The 14301-nt window shown below is 36.6% G+C and overlaps 1 long non-coding RNA gene across 1 annotated transcript; it reads left to right on the top strand.

The window, feature by feature from the left end:
* The first annotated feature begins 2068 nt into the window (after positions 1-2068).
* On the top strand, positions 2069-13795 carry LOC131819325 (uncharacterized). The gene is made up of 3 exons (XR_009349141.1): positions 2069-2141; positions 9403-10519; positions 13580-13795. It is a non-coding gene; the product is annotated as an uncharacterized LOC131819325 (long non-coding RNA).
* The last annotated feature ends 506 nt before the right edge of the window (positions 13796-14301 follow it).

Raw genomic sequence — 14301 nt, 5'->3', positions numbered from 1 at the left:
TGTGTTTTACCCTAAAATTATTAACAAATTTATAAATAAAGAGGGAAACCAAATGCCATTCTCTTAATGTCAACAAATGGCATTTTGTTGAAATATACCAGCACACACACACACACACACACACACACACACACACAATTACATTTAACAGCTGAAGGGAGCCTAGAATTACCCTGGCCTACCCTCTCAGTTTTAGAGCAGAAGAAATGCAGGCCCAGAGTGAAAGAATGATTTGCCTAAAGTCCCACAAATAATCCTAGAACTCAGTCAGATCTCAGACTTTCAAAACCAAATTTAAAATTATTCAGTCTGTCATTCAGGTTCACAGTGGGGGACAGGAAGAGTGATTATTAGCTTTACATGTGAGGTTACAATAGAATTGTTTTAGATAGCCAGATGTCTCATTCGATTTCCAAAAATTTGATTACATACTTCCTTTTCAGAGACATAGCATAAGCATAAAAGCTAAGAATACGTGTACACTGGGCTGTATGAAAAACTACCTTTTATTCTTGGCTCACACCAGTGAGCATTATGAGCTAATAATTCATCAGTAAGAGCTTCCATCAACCTTAAAGCAGTTTAATCTATGATTTTAAGAAACATTAAATAATGGAATGTGGACTGAAACAAAACAAACACACAGATTGGCATCACTTTGACAATTGCATCAGAAAATGGTTTTTATAAACATATTTTTCTGTGCTCATCTTTTTATAGATTCAATCAGCACTACCTTCACAGAAATCATGCACGGAGATGCCATGGCAACCGCCGCATTCTGCACAGACACACACACGAAATCAACATGCCTAAATAACTGTAACTCACACCCACTTAAGTCCAGTAGATTTGGCTTCCAGATATAAAAATAGCAACAATCATTTTTTTTTGACAACTATAGACCGGCCCTTTTATTAATGGTTTAGGTGTTGTTAACAATATGATAGCAGAGAGTGCAAAAGCAAAACCCCAAAGGGAAAAATAAGCAGTACAATACTAATCTGGAGCCATCCACTATCAACTGATTCTTTTAGGCTCTTATTATAAGCGAATCTCACCTCAGTCCTGTGCTGCTCAAAGGAGGACTTTATTGGCAATAAAACAGAATTGGCAAAACATGGGGTCAATGGTTTTCTACCAAAAAGGTAAATGACTGCCATCAAACTTTCAATCTTTTCCTCCATTTAAAATAATATAGTTTTGAAAACCAATTTCAAGAGACAAATGTCTTGATTTGAGTAATTGTTCAAGAGTCATGTTCCCAGTGTAATCTCAGTTTTCTTTCTTTCTTGAGCACCTGAGAGACATAGATGAGGATACTTATCTCCAAGTAATGTCAGTAATTTAAATAGAGTGAAGAGTCCTAGACACTACTATGATAGGGACAAAGGATGCCAAAAAAAAAAACCAAAAAAGACAAAACAAACAAACAACAACAACAAACAACAACTAACCTAAACTAAACTAAATAAATAAATAAGGAAGGAAGGGAAAAAAAGAAATAAAAAGACACAATGGTTTGTGGTAGCATTTTGGCAACTTTTACAGTCCTGAGTGATTATAATAAGATTATCCTCTGATCTTGAAAATGCTGTTTCTGGGGCACCTGCGTGGCTCAGTCAGTTGATCGTCTGCCTTCAGCTCAGGTCATGATCCCAGGACTCCCAGGGTCCTGGGATCGAGCCCCACGTTGGGCTCCCTGCTCACTGGGGAGCCTGCTTCTCCTTCTCCTCCCTGCTTGTGTGCTCCATCTCTCTAGCTCTGTCTCTCTGTCAAATAAATAAACAAAAATCTTAAAAAAACAAATAAACAAAACAAACAAATAAACAAAAAAAAAAACACTGTTTCCTGGGTCTTGCTCTAGTTCTACTGAATCCGAATCTAAGGTATTCTACTGCTTATGAAGAAAATTGTCCTTTTGGAAAAACACAAAAGAGTGATTCCAGATGGGAAGTGTAGAGGACCCACCAAGTACTAGGAGTTAATGTGATCTCATAAAGGAAGGCAATCTGGACATTCTCTAAGTTGAGCAGTGACATGCAGCCATTGTGGCTTTATGAAATGGGGTGAACATAGGGATTAAAGACAGTAACCAAAGAGGTGTACACAGTCAGAAGATAGAAACAACTGCTCAGAAGGTATAATTCATTGCCCTTCTACTTGTTGACAACTTAAATGGGTATCACCCAGATCAGCTGTCTCAGCAATGGTACCCATACAGTGAAAGTAATACCAATAATTAGAATTTATTTTTAGAACTCTTTACTGTTTGCAATGCTTGTTTTATAATGCACATGGAAATGGGCATGGAATAGTTAAAGAGAAAATTGAGATGGTTTTGCCTTCTGCTGAAACTGACTATAAGCCCTATGAGTTCTTGAGGTCTCCACCTCCTACAGCAGTGCTTGGTTTATATGAAGTTCTCATTAAATGTTTGTTGAATGATTAATAAATGAATAAACAGTACAAGGGATAACTAAAGAGGAAATAAAAGGGAACTGGAGGGAATGAGGGGAAGATATTTTCTTGGATAATATCTGACAGGATGTTGTTCCTTCCTCTACCAAAGTCAAGCACCTGAATAGAATGCAGTATAGACAACAGTGGAGATGGTGGAGACAGGGAGGCATTCAGGGAAATTCTTGGGCATCTTTAAGAGAGTCCGATGACCACTTTTTAAAAGTTTATTTAAATTCAATTAATACAATTAATTAACACATAGTATATTAATAGTTTCAGAGGTAGAGGTCAGTGATTCATCATTCTTATATAACACCCAGTGCTCATTACATCATGTGCCCTCCTTCATTCCTATCACCCAGTTACCCTATCTCCCCACCCCATTCCCCTCCAGCAACCCTAACTTTGTTTACTATGATTAAGAGTATCTTATGATTTGCCTCCCTCTCTGATTTCATGATGACCACTTTTTAAATTGGAGAGCCACAGCTACTGGCATTGGTGTGTTTGCATGGAATTGTTCAGTAATAAATAGGAAATGAACTACCTAGAGTTGTAGAAATTCAATTGCCAAGAAGCTGCTAGAAGGAAGGAAGGAAGTCCAAGGTTAGCTGATATGACACAGTCTGAGACATTAAAGAAGGTAGGAATACTTCCTTTGACCTCTGATGTCTAAGAAACTTCACTGATGCTTTAATGGAGAGTAGTTTGTTTTTGACTCCAGTAATCTCTTCTGATTATATCTGCATTTAGTTCAGGGTGAGTGGATATAGTGTGTATGAAAGATAGTCTACAACACAAGTTGGCTAATCCATTTCTGGTCATTTTAACAACTTACTTTCAGTCTTGTTAAAGCTGAATCTATGGCCAAACTGGGGAGTTTGGTGCCCAGAGCGTTTGAACATCTCTCCCCACCTTCCTGCCACAGACGTGAAGACACCTAACAAGGCATGACATCACTTACACAGTTATCTTTTCTGAATGTCACAGGATCTCTCTGTGAGGCTAACTGATGTAGACTCGAGTATTTTCATTTTATAAAAGAGGCAACTGAGATACAAAAATACAGAAAGTTCTTAAAGCTAATTAAGCTTAGAGCAGGGCCTTAATTTTGGTCTTCTGATTCAAAAATGGCTTCAAAAAATACAAAATTGGATACTAAAATAAGATTATCTATTTTAATGGAGAATTCTGTATTTCTTACAAATAAATTCTTTAATGTATCATACTTTAATTTTATACCTGTAGCTTGGCAGAGCATCATGAAAAGTCTAAATAACATCCCATTTTAGAATCCTTTGTAAAGAAAGAAATGTGAAGTCAGAGATGAATGCCAAGTACCACAAGTTCATTCATACATTTTGATGAGTTAAACAAAAAAAAGAAAAATATTGGAAGTTTCCATGCAAGACTTTATTTGTAAAGGAAAATTATGCTAATAAAGAACTCAGTTCATCTTTGCATTGGAGAAACTTGATAGAGAACAACTTAACCAAATGATCATAGTTAATGTCACTAGTAATGAAACAAACTGATATTAGATACCTCTTTATGGGCTAATCTAAGAACACAACTTCTTCTGTGACATTCTGTCCAAAAATATGAAACTTGAATTTGAATATGAGGAAAGATCACCCAACACACACTACAAATAACTGGTGGATACTGTTGTAGAAAAAAAAAGAAAAGAAAAAGAAAGAAAAAAAAGAAACAAAAAAGGGTCATGACACTTTTTTAGAAGTAAGGCAGACTCTATTGGGTCCCTTTATTTGACATTTTCAGAGCTGGAGAGGGATTCAATTCTCAGTACTATAGGGACAAGTGGGACTTTAATGCCAAGGAACAGGGCAGGAGTCTGTGGATGGAACACTACTAAGAGCAAACATTGGAGGTAAGAGTATTCTGGGTATAATGACTTCAAAGAGTTCTTGCTGAAGACATGGCAGAGATATTAGATATCACTTGGAGAACGGTCAGGGGAGGAAGAACATGATCATATATAGGGGATGACCAGATATTGAAGGTGAGGGGTTCTGTTAAACTGACTTAGTAAGGTTCTCACTCAAACTGGATTTCATAAGGAAGTACACAGATGGTACTGAAAGAAGGTTTAGGAGCCTGACTCAAGTTTGGTCAAGCAAAAAATTTTTGTCAGTACTCTTCTAATGGGTTAATGTAGTGAAAGAAAAAAAAAAAAAAAGGAGATTTAGAAATTGTTCTCAATTTTTAAAAGAGTTAGGAACTGTTCTAGGTTAAGGAAACATGACAGCTAAATGCAACAAGAGATTGGATTGGCTCACGGACCAGGAAAAAAAGACATTAATAGGACAACTTGAATTTAATAAAGTCTCTAGATTAGATTAGACTAGATTTTTACAAATACCCTCTATTATGTAAGATGTTAATATTTGGGGGGCGCCTGGCTCACTGGGTTAAAGCCTCTGCCTTCGGCTCAGGTCATGATCCCAGGGTCCTGAGATCGAGCCCTACATTGGGCTCTCTGCTCAGCGGGGAGCCTGCTTCCTTCTCTCTCTGTCTCTGCCTGACTCTCTGCCTACTTGTGATCTCTGTCTTTCAATGAATAAACAAAATCTTTAAAAAAAAAAAAAAGATGTTAACATTTGGTGAAGCTAGATGAAAGATACCTAAAAATTCATTTTGCAGCATCTGAAGTTATCTCAAAATGAAAAGCTAAAAAAATTAAAATTTAAAAATTTGTTAAGGTAGATCTTATATAAGTGTTCTTACCAATTTTTTTTTATTTTAAAGATAAACCATCTTAGTGTTAAAAGGATCTGTTAAATTAATTACATGTTAAAGCTGTAAGAAGTAGTATGACTTGTCCAAAGTTGTACAAACCTTGAATGTTAGTCTCCAAACACTGGCATTCTATTTTTAATACTGCATCCTACCTCACCTCGATTTTCTATATACCTGACACTAGGTACATAAGCCAGTTCTTCATACTTCATGTCTTTTTCAGAAACAAGGGAGGATGGGGTTAACTTACATTAACCTTGTAGATGAGAGATCAACACCTTGCCCTGTATGAAATGGAATAAAGGAAACAAATTAAAATTGAGTTGGAAGTTCTGAAGAGGGAGCTCTCATTCAGACCCTAATAGGAAGAAATGTACCTAACATTTTCCAACAGGAATAAGCCTACTACTTTCTCAGCAGGAAGAAGGTTTTCCCCTCACCTACCAACAGCCCAGCCAATGAGAAAACTGCCACAACTCAGCCAATGAGAAACCCTCATTATCTTTGCCTCTCACTTTCCTCCAATGGACTTTCACCCAAAGAAGCATCTCCCAATCTTCTCTATAAAGTAATGTTACTTTCCTTTGTTCTCTGAACTTGCCTGTGGTTTTGTCACAGCTTGCATATCCATTGCACTTCCTCTTTCATTTCCAAATAAACCCATTTTGCTGGCAAAATAACTGTCTTTTTAATTTTCAAGATTGACACCTGGAAAGCAAATATTAATACCAGTTTACAATTAGGATCTACTTAGGAAGAAGACCCTAAGTAGTGGTTGTGTGTGATGACTTATTGACCAGAGAACACAAAACACAGTTCAAAAAAAAAAAAAAAAAAGAAAAAGAAAAAAAATCCAAGAACAATTAAAATTCATAAATTGCAAATACACAGAGTAAATGAGGCAATTATAAGGGTAAAATAGTAATCCTGGGCTCTAGCTTTAATCAGTGGTCTTTAAACATTTTTGTTTGGGCCTTTTTTTTTCCCATGAAAAAGATTCATGAAAAATTTGTACATCTATAAACTGACATCTAAAATTTCACCTTTAATTTATAACTAATTGCAAAAGGCATAATTTCTGGTATATTAAATAATGTTTTTTTCAAAATTTATTTATTTATTTTAGAGAGAGAATGAGAACATGAGCAGGATGGACAGAAGGAGAGGGAGAGAGAATCTCAAGCAGGCTCCACACTGAGTAGGAAGCCTGATGTGGGGTTCAATCTCATAACCACAAGATCAGAGCCTGAGCCAAAACCCAGAGTCAGATGCTTAACTGAATATAAAGCCCCATAATGTCACTTTTTAATTAACCTGTCAGATTACTCTCTAAAATCTAGTCAAAGTCATCTAAACACAACAGCAAGTTGAGAAAGACAGTCATTTATTTGATAAATAAAAGCACACTCTTCTTTTGCATTTAAAAATTCCACATCTTCTTTATTTCCTTTAAACTCACAATTCCATTCCAACTCCCCCACAGAATTTCATCCTAAAAAAAGATATTTTGTGATTGGAAGTATTTAATGATCACTGAGTCATACTTCAGTACAACAAAAGTGTGTATGCAAATTGAAGGGTAATTTATTTTTAAATATCCAGTGACCATAAAGCTTGAAATATTAAAAATCCTTTTTTTATTGAGTTATGATTATAAATATTTTTGTTCTTATTTAAAAAGCATAAATAATTGTTAACACAAGAAAGAAAATATTATTGGTAATAATTTCTTAATTAAATGTATGGGTCTGAGGTTTTTTCCCTATATGGCTTTTACATCCAACAATGAATACTACACATTACCATTACTGTAAATATCATTATATTAATAAGGCAAGGTTCAGCACTAATTCCATCTCTAGGTTATATCTTCTATAGATTTTAGTACAGGAAAAAAATTTGTTCATCTAAACAAATGGATAGAAATGTAGTAAGTTTGATTTCTTCAACTCTGTCCATGTATTTGCTAAAAAGTTCATGTAGGAATCATATCAAAAATTATTTTTGATGACCTATCAGACAATTCATCAATTAGGTACTTGTGCAATACCACTGAGTTGAAAACATCTAACTTGCAAATTTTTATTTTATTTTATTTTATTTTTTATCCCAGGCTTTAAAGTCATTCCCTTCTCAACAATGTCACTAATTTTCCATTTGTCTTTTTCTTTTGGTGTAGAGTCAGGTTTCCACTGGCAATGCACTATGGGGAGAGTCTAAAGGGTTGAGAATAAATTTTTTTTTTGTAAGGTAAGAGAAGGCATGTCACAAGAAGGAAGTAGAATTCCATCAGATTGCTCAAAACCAGGCTCATTCTCTCCCAGGTCAATTTTTGGGAAAATAGAAATTACATGTGGAAATTGAGAACCTATAATTTGATTCTCTTAAAACTATCCATTATCTCAGGTGCTTCTTTGAAGAAAATGTATATCCCAGGAATATGCATACCCCTGGGTCATCCTAGATTATTCCAAGCACACACATTATTCCAAACACAAGGAATTTCCATCAAGAAATTGGACAGAATTTAAGCCACATAGAAGAGGATTTTGATAATACTTCTCCTCAAATTGTGGAATAGTTCCCAAAGTATATTCAAAGGAAACACAGTCTTCTGAATTTTTTCATACAGGATAACTTTAAATGGTATATCACACTTGGAAAACATTGTACTGTATGTTCCCTTGGGAAGGATTATAATCCATATTAACATACACTAGGCCTGAAAAGTCCTACAATAAAGAAAGTATACAGCTTACTTTAATTCAAATTTCAACAGATAAATTTGCCCATGTATGTTTGTATCTTTCTGAACACACTTTCTGAATTGCTGAATTGTGATTGAACATAGGGGTTGCATGTCATATTTCTTATAATGAAATCCATTGATAGTGGCCAGGTCTTTGGTAGATGTTTAATAAGTATTTGTAATCTGATTTCCTGATTCATATACAAGGGAAATTAGGTCGACAAAAGAAGAAAACCAAATAGAAATTGATTAGCAGGAATTGTATCATAAAGCAAGCCTTTAAACAAAACCCCTCTAACTTATCGCATAGAAGCAGGTGTAATATTGTAAACAAGAACCAAAAAGTCACCTCCAGCTCACACTGCTGCCTCCCCCAGGGAGCTTGGCTCAGGTGAGGGGTGGGGGGTGTGCTGTACATCATGGAGGGACTCTCAATGGGCAGGCACTGCTACAAGATCACAGAGGATTAGGTCTCCAGACAGCAGTGACAGACACATAATCCTGTCATCACAAACATTCTTTGGAAGATCCTTCGGGGGAAAAAAAACAACAGTCATTGCTTTTTATCTTCATACAATGTGAATCTAAGGGTAGAGCTGACTCTTCTTTAGCTGTCTCGGCAGTGGGGAGATAGCAGAGGTAACATGCTCCATAAATAACTAGGTCAGTCATGGTACAGCAAAAAGATTGCTGCACTGGGAACCAAAAAAGACAGGCATCTCTGTCTTTTCCTTTTACCGGCTAGGTAAGCTTGAATATTCCCTCAACTGCTCTGAGCTCCCATTTCTCCATCTATCAAGACCTTATCAACTTAAACATATCTGTGGATCATATGATCCCTTCATCCTAACTGTGGAAGAAAAAAACATCTTTTAAGAAGATGTCAAAATTTCGTGCCTTCGAAGCAAGAAGATAACATCCCGGTAAATACCTGCTTTAATTGATTTAGTTGGTTAACTCAGTTCTGACATCTGCCTTGAGAGCACTAGTTTTAAGTAAACAGAACGCTTCTGGGGAAAATGCCAATTCTATTCCTTTTGTATAAAAAGATGATAAGGACCCTGGAGAGTGGTTATCCTGCATTAGAGAAACAAGGTCAACTTTTACAGTGCTTGACAGTCTATTACATCACGGAAGAAAAAGCGCCTCATATTGCAGTATTCCCTATCCTAAATTATTGTAGCCAAGCAGAAAGATGTTAAGGATTAAGTAAAATCACGTTTTTTTTAATTTAGATATAAGTTTGAGCACATTTTTATTACTGATATCAAAAATCTTACACTGCTGGGAGAAGGGATTTTAGTAATAGCCATAATGAACAATTACATAATCAAAATTAATAGAGAAAAGTATTCCCTTAGTTCTCAATGCATAAAGAATAAGTTTAATTAACACAGTAAATGTTCTTCTCTCCAACCTCTCTCTACTAGGGATGACAAGAGAAGGAAGACAGAATTAGGTCAATTCCACTTGATGGCAGGACTCTTAACAAGTGACAAAATAAGTGACAAAATAAGCTGATTTTACAAATGAAGGAATTACAATTTTTCTGTGGCTATTTTCACAATTTTTTGATGACTTTCTATTGTGATATTACCTAATCACCTTTCAAGGCCTGAAGTTCTTTTTTTGTGATATTTGTGAATTGTAAATCAAGGACTAACAACAGTTGAGGATTTCATTTTTAGTATATGTTTGCATCCAGTCAAATGCTCTCACATGATGTTTTCCAAGGAAAAAGTTGTGCCTCTGTTGTGTTTTTATTTTTCACACAATCTCAGATCATTTCAAAGCAGTATCCCAAGCCCCCCTTAATGCTGTTCTGTATATAACATTGAAACTCCACAGCCTAACATTCAATAACCAACACAGAATAAATTATCAGAAGAACCAAGTTGTCCAGGATACTCAGATAACCTGAATTCTCTTGCACATGGCATGGAGGGCATGAATGAGAGAGAACTCACTATAACCTGACAGACCATCAGCTACAAATGGGATGCTCCCCAAGGATTCCCAAGTCCTCATTCAAAGGGAAACACCAGAAGGGTCTTTCCACTGTGTGGTTCTTAAAGCCTCTCCAATTCTTCACCCAAATAAGAATAGAGCTTCATAATGATATGAATTGAATTCAACTGGGAAAATCACATTGTCACCTGGCTAAGCATATCATCATGTGTCCACCATGAGTTAATGCCATTTATACCAAGAGTACCAATGTACTAATGTAACTATATTTGAAGATAGAGCCTTTAAAGAGGTGATTAAAGTTAAATGAAGTCTTAAAATTGGGGATTTAATTTAATGGACTATGTTCTTTACAAGAGGAAGAGACACCAGAGATACACACGGAGAAAAACTCACATGAGGACACAGAGAGAACGTGGCCATCTGTAATCCAAACAGAGAGGTCTCAGGAGAAACACAATTCACTGGCACCTTTATCTGGGACTTCTGCCCTCCAAGACTGTGAGAAAATAAATTTCTGTTATTTAAGCCACCCTGTCTGTGGAATTTGGTCATGACAGCTCTAGCAAACAAATACAGGTGAGATAAGCATAGAAAATCAGAATAAACACTTGGAGTCTTGGTTAACAATTTGACAGAACTACTTTATACCTACTGAATCAAATGATAAAATATTTGAACTTACATTTTATATGTCTTTTTCACTTTGTTTTTCTGTATTTTTTATTTTGTTGTATTTTAATCAGTCTATAATAGACTAGAAGTAGTTTTTGTTTTTGTTTTTGTTTTTTTGGCTTTTTTTTTTGAAATTTTAATATAATTTTTTATTTTTTATAAACATATATTTTTATCCCCAGGGGTACAGGTCTGTGAATCACCAGGTTTACACACTTCACAGCACTCACCAAAACACATACCCTCCCCAATGTCCATAATACCACCCCCTTCTCCCAAACCCCCTCCCCCCAACAACCCTCAGTTTGTTTTGTGAGATTAAGAGTCACTTATGGTTTGTCTCCCTCCCAATCCCATCTTCTTTCATTTATTCTTCTCGTACCCACTTAAGCCCCCATGTTGCATCACCACTTCCTCATATCAGGGAGATCATATGATAGTTGTCTTTCTCCGCCTGACTTATTTCACTAAGCATGATACGCTCTAGTTCCATCCATGTTGTCGCAAATGGCAAGATTTCATTTCTTTTGATGGCTGCATAGTATTCCATTGTGTATATATACCACATCTTCTTGATCCATTCATCTGTTGATGGACATCTAGGTTCTTTCCATAGTTTGGCTATTGTGGACATTGCTGCTATAAACATTCGAGTACACGTGCCCCTTTGGATCACTACGTTTGTATCTTTAGGGTAAATGCCCAATAGTGCAATTGCTGGGTCATAGGGCAGTTCTATTTTCAACATTTTGAGGAACCTCCATGCTGTTTTCCAGAGAGGTTGCACCAGCTTGCATTCCCACCAACAGTGTAGGAGGGTTCCCCTTTCTCCGCATCCTCGCCAGCATCTGTCATTTCCTGACTTGTTGATTTTAGCCATTCTGACTGGTGTGAGGTGATATCGCATTGTGGTTTTGATTTGTATTTCCCTGATGCCGAGTGATATGGAGCACTTTTTCATGTGTCTGTTGGCCATCTGGATGTCTTCTTTGCAGAAATGTCTGCTCATGTCCTCTGCCCATTTCTTGATTGGATTATTTGTTCTTTGGGTCTTGAGTTTGCTAAGTTCTTTATAGATGTTTTTGTTTTTTTTTAAGTGATCTTAACCACACATAGGTTGAGAGACACCACCTTAAAGAACCTAGGCTCTCTATTTCTTTTGGCTTTTGTTTTTAGATGGCAACCTCATGGTCACAAGATAGCTGCTATACTTCTAAGCATCATGTCCTCATTCCAAACAAGCAATAGGAAAGAAAGATAAGGAATGAAAGGCAATAGGGGTGCCTGTTGAATTCCTGTTAGTCAAGAAAGCAAAAACTTCCTAGAAAACCTGTGCTAGATGTTTCTGCTCATATCTATTAGTCAGAAGTGTAATAATGGCCACCCTTCCTGGAAGAGAGTCTAAGGAGAAGGGTGGCTATTGAGTCAGCTAACCAACAATGAATGCCAAACCAGTTTTACACCAATCTCTTAAGAGCTTAGTTAGTGGAAACTGGTTTCCTAGATCCCACTCCATTTTAGATATATGATAGCCCTAGCAAGCAAGTAAGATCACACTGACCTAAGGTAATTCCACCAAGATAATATTCAACTAAGAGGCTACACCTGTAACAACCAGTTAGACTTCCTTTTCAATTCACTAAACCAACATTGATTTAGTCATATACTTATGTCATATACATACATATATCTGTATATATATGTATACTATGTGTGTGTATGAGTTCTTTCACATAAATGCCTTATTTAATATAGGTAACAGTTCTTAGCTGTATCAGGAACAAATCCCATGAAAATAAATACATTTCATTCACTGATTAAAAGAACCAACTCCAGGATGCCTGGGTGGCTCAGTGGGTTAAAGCCTCTGCCTTCAGCTCAGGTCATGATCCCAGGGTGCTGAGATCGAGCCCTGCATTGGGCTTTCTGCTCAGCAGGGAGCCTGCTTCCTCCTCTCTCTCTGCCTGCTTCTCTGCCTACTTGTGATCTTGCTCTCTGTCAAATAAATGAATAAAATATTTTTAAAAAATAAAAAATAATATAAAATAAAAAGGAACCAACTCCAGAGATGCCTGGATGCCTGGCTCAGTCATTTAAGCATTTGCCTTCAGCTCAGGTCATGATCCTGGTATCCTGGATCTAGTCCTGCCTCAGGATCCTTGCTCAGTGGGGAGCCTGCTTCTTTCTCTGCCTGTTGCTCCTCCTGCTTGTGCTCTCTCTCTGTCTCTGACAAATAAACAAAATATTTTTAAAAATTAAATAAAGAAAAAAAAAGAAAGGAAGAAAAGAACCAACTCCTAAAAATCATCCCATTTAAGGGGCTTCACATTAATTGAGATTCTTCAGTAACTAGACATCTTGTTTAGCACTTTCTATCTTTAAAGCTTTTGGTCTGGCATCACATTTTATACTGTTATTGGCTCTATTTGATAGATGATAAAACAGACACAGAATATTCAATAACTAAACCAACATTAGGCATCCACAGAGCCAGTACTACCATCCATGTCCCCTGAATTTTATGCTTCACTCTCTCTCAACTTTTCCTAAAGGGACCAATCTCCAGAATCCAAAATGGGGGCCACTGATGTCCCAAAGAAACTCTTCATTCCACTACTATTGATACCTCTGTCCTGCTCACCAAAAAGTAGTTGCCTCTCGCTAGAATATTCAAATGCTAAACTCTTCTCTTTTTTTGAGACAGAAAGAGTTCATGAATTCATGAGCAGGTAGAGTAGGGGGAGTAGGGGCAGAAGGAGAGTGAGAGGGAGAATCTTAAGCCAGCTCCATGCTCAGTGGGGGGCTTGCTCTTATGACCCTGAGATAATACCTGAGCTGAAATCAAGAGTCGGACCTCAACCAACTGACATACCCAGGTACCTCAAATGCTAAATTATTTTTATTTTCACTCAGGTTAAGTACTATTCTGTTTGTGCTTTCTTTCTTTCCTCATTTCATAAATAGGGACACAACCAAAAGCAAAAAAGACATGGAATTTTACCAGAAAACCAATATTTTCCCCAATGATGAAAGAAACGCAATTGCAAAAATGATTAGAAAAAAGAAGTTCAGAGTGCTTTTTGCCTAAGGTAAACTCTCTCTCTTTCTTGGTACTCTATGCTCTTTTACCAGCTATTATGTCACCTTCCTCTGCCACCAGGTACAATAATAAAAAGTCATCTCTCAGAATGTGAATGAGACCATACACGAAGCCAACAAAGACGAAAAGTGAGATTGCTTCTATTTCAGAATCTCCCTTCCAGCCACTCTGACCCTAAAGACATTACCTGGTAGATTTCCTCTTAGCAAAACCATGCATGAAAATGTGTGACACCAAAGTGGTAGATTTTCGTGACTCCTTTTTAAATGGACTCAATGGCATTTTAGATGATGAAATACTCCCATAACTTAGAGCAGTTTGTTTCATGGCTCTTTCGAATGTTATCCTAACATCAAGTATCCAACCCATTATGCCAGTAACTGCTATGATTACTAAACATAATTGAGATGTGCTCAGTTTCCCCCTTTCAGAATCCGTATATGAAAAGGAGACAAAATAAGTAAGATTTATTATAATACGTTGGAATATAATCCATGGCGCAAATCAAAGAAAATAAGGCATGTATCAAACACTGCTGTGTAAGAGAAAGAATTCTGAAAAGCACATTTTATTCCTGCCTAAACAA

The sequence above is a fragment of the Mustela lutreola genome, chromosome 1 (assembly GCF_030435805.1).
Source record: "Mustela lutreola isolate mMusLut2 chromosome 1, mMusLut2.pri, whole genome shotgun sequence".
Classification (NCBI taxonomy): Eukaryota; Metazoa; Chordata; class Mammalia; order Carnivora; family Mustelidae; genus Mustela; species Mustela lutreola.
Note: the sequence above shows the minus strand (reverse complement) of the source record. Positions and strands in the feature narration are given on the sequence as shown.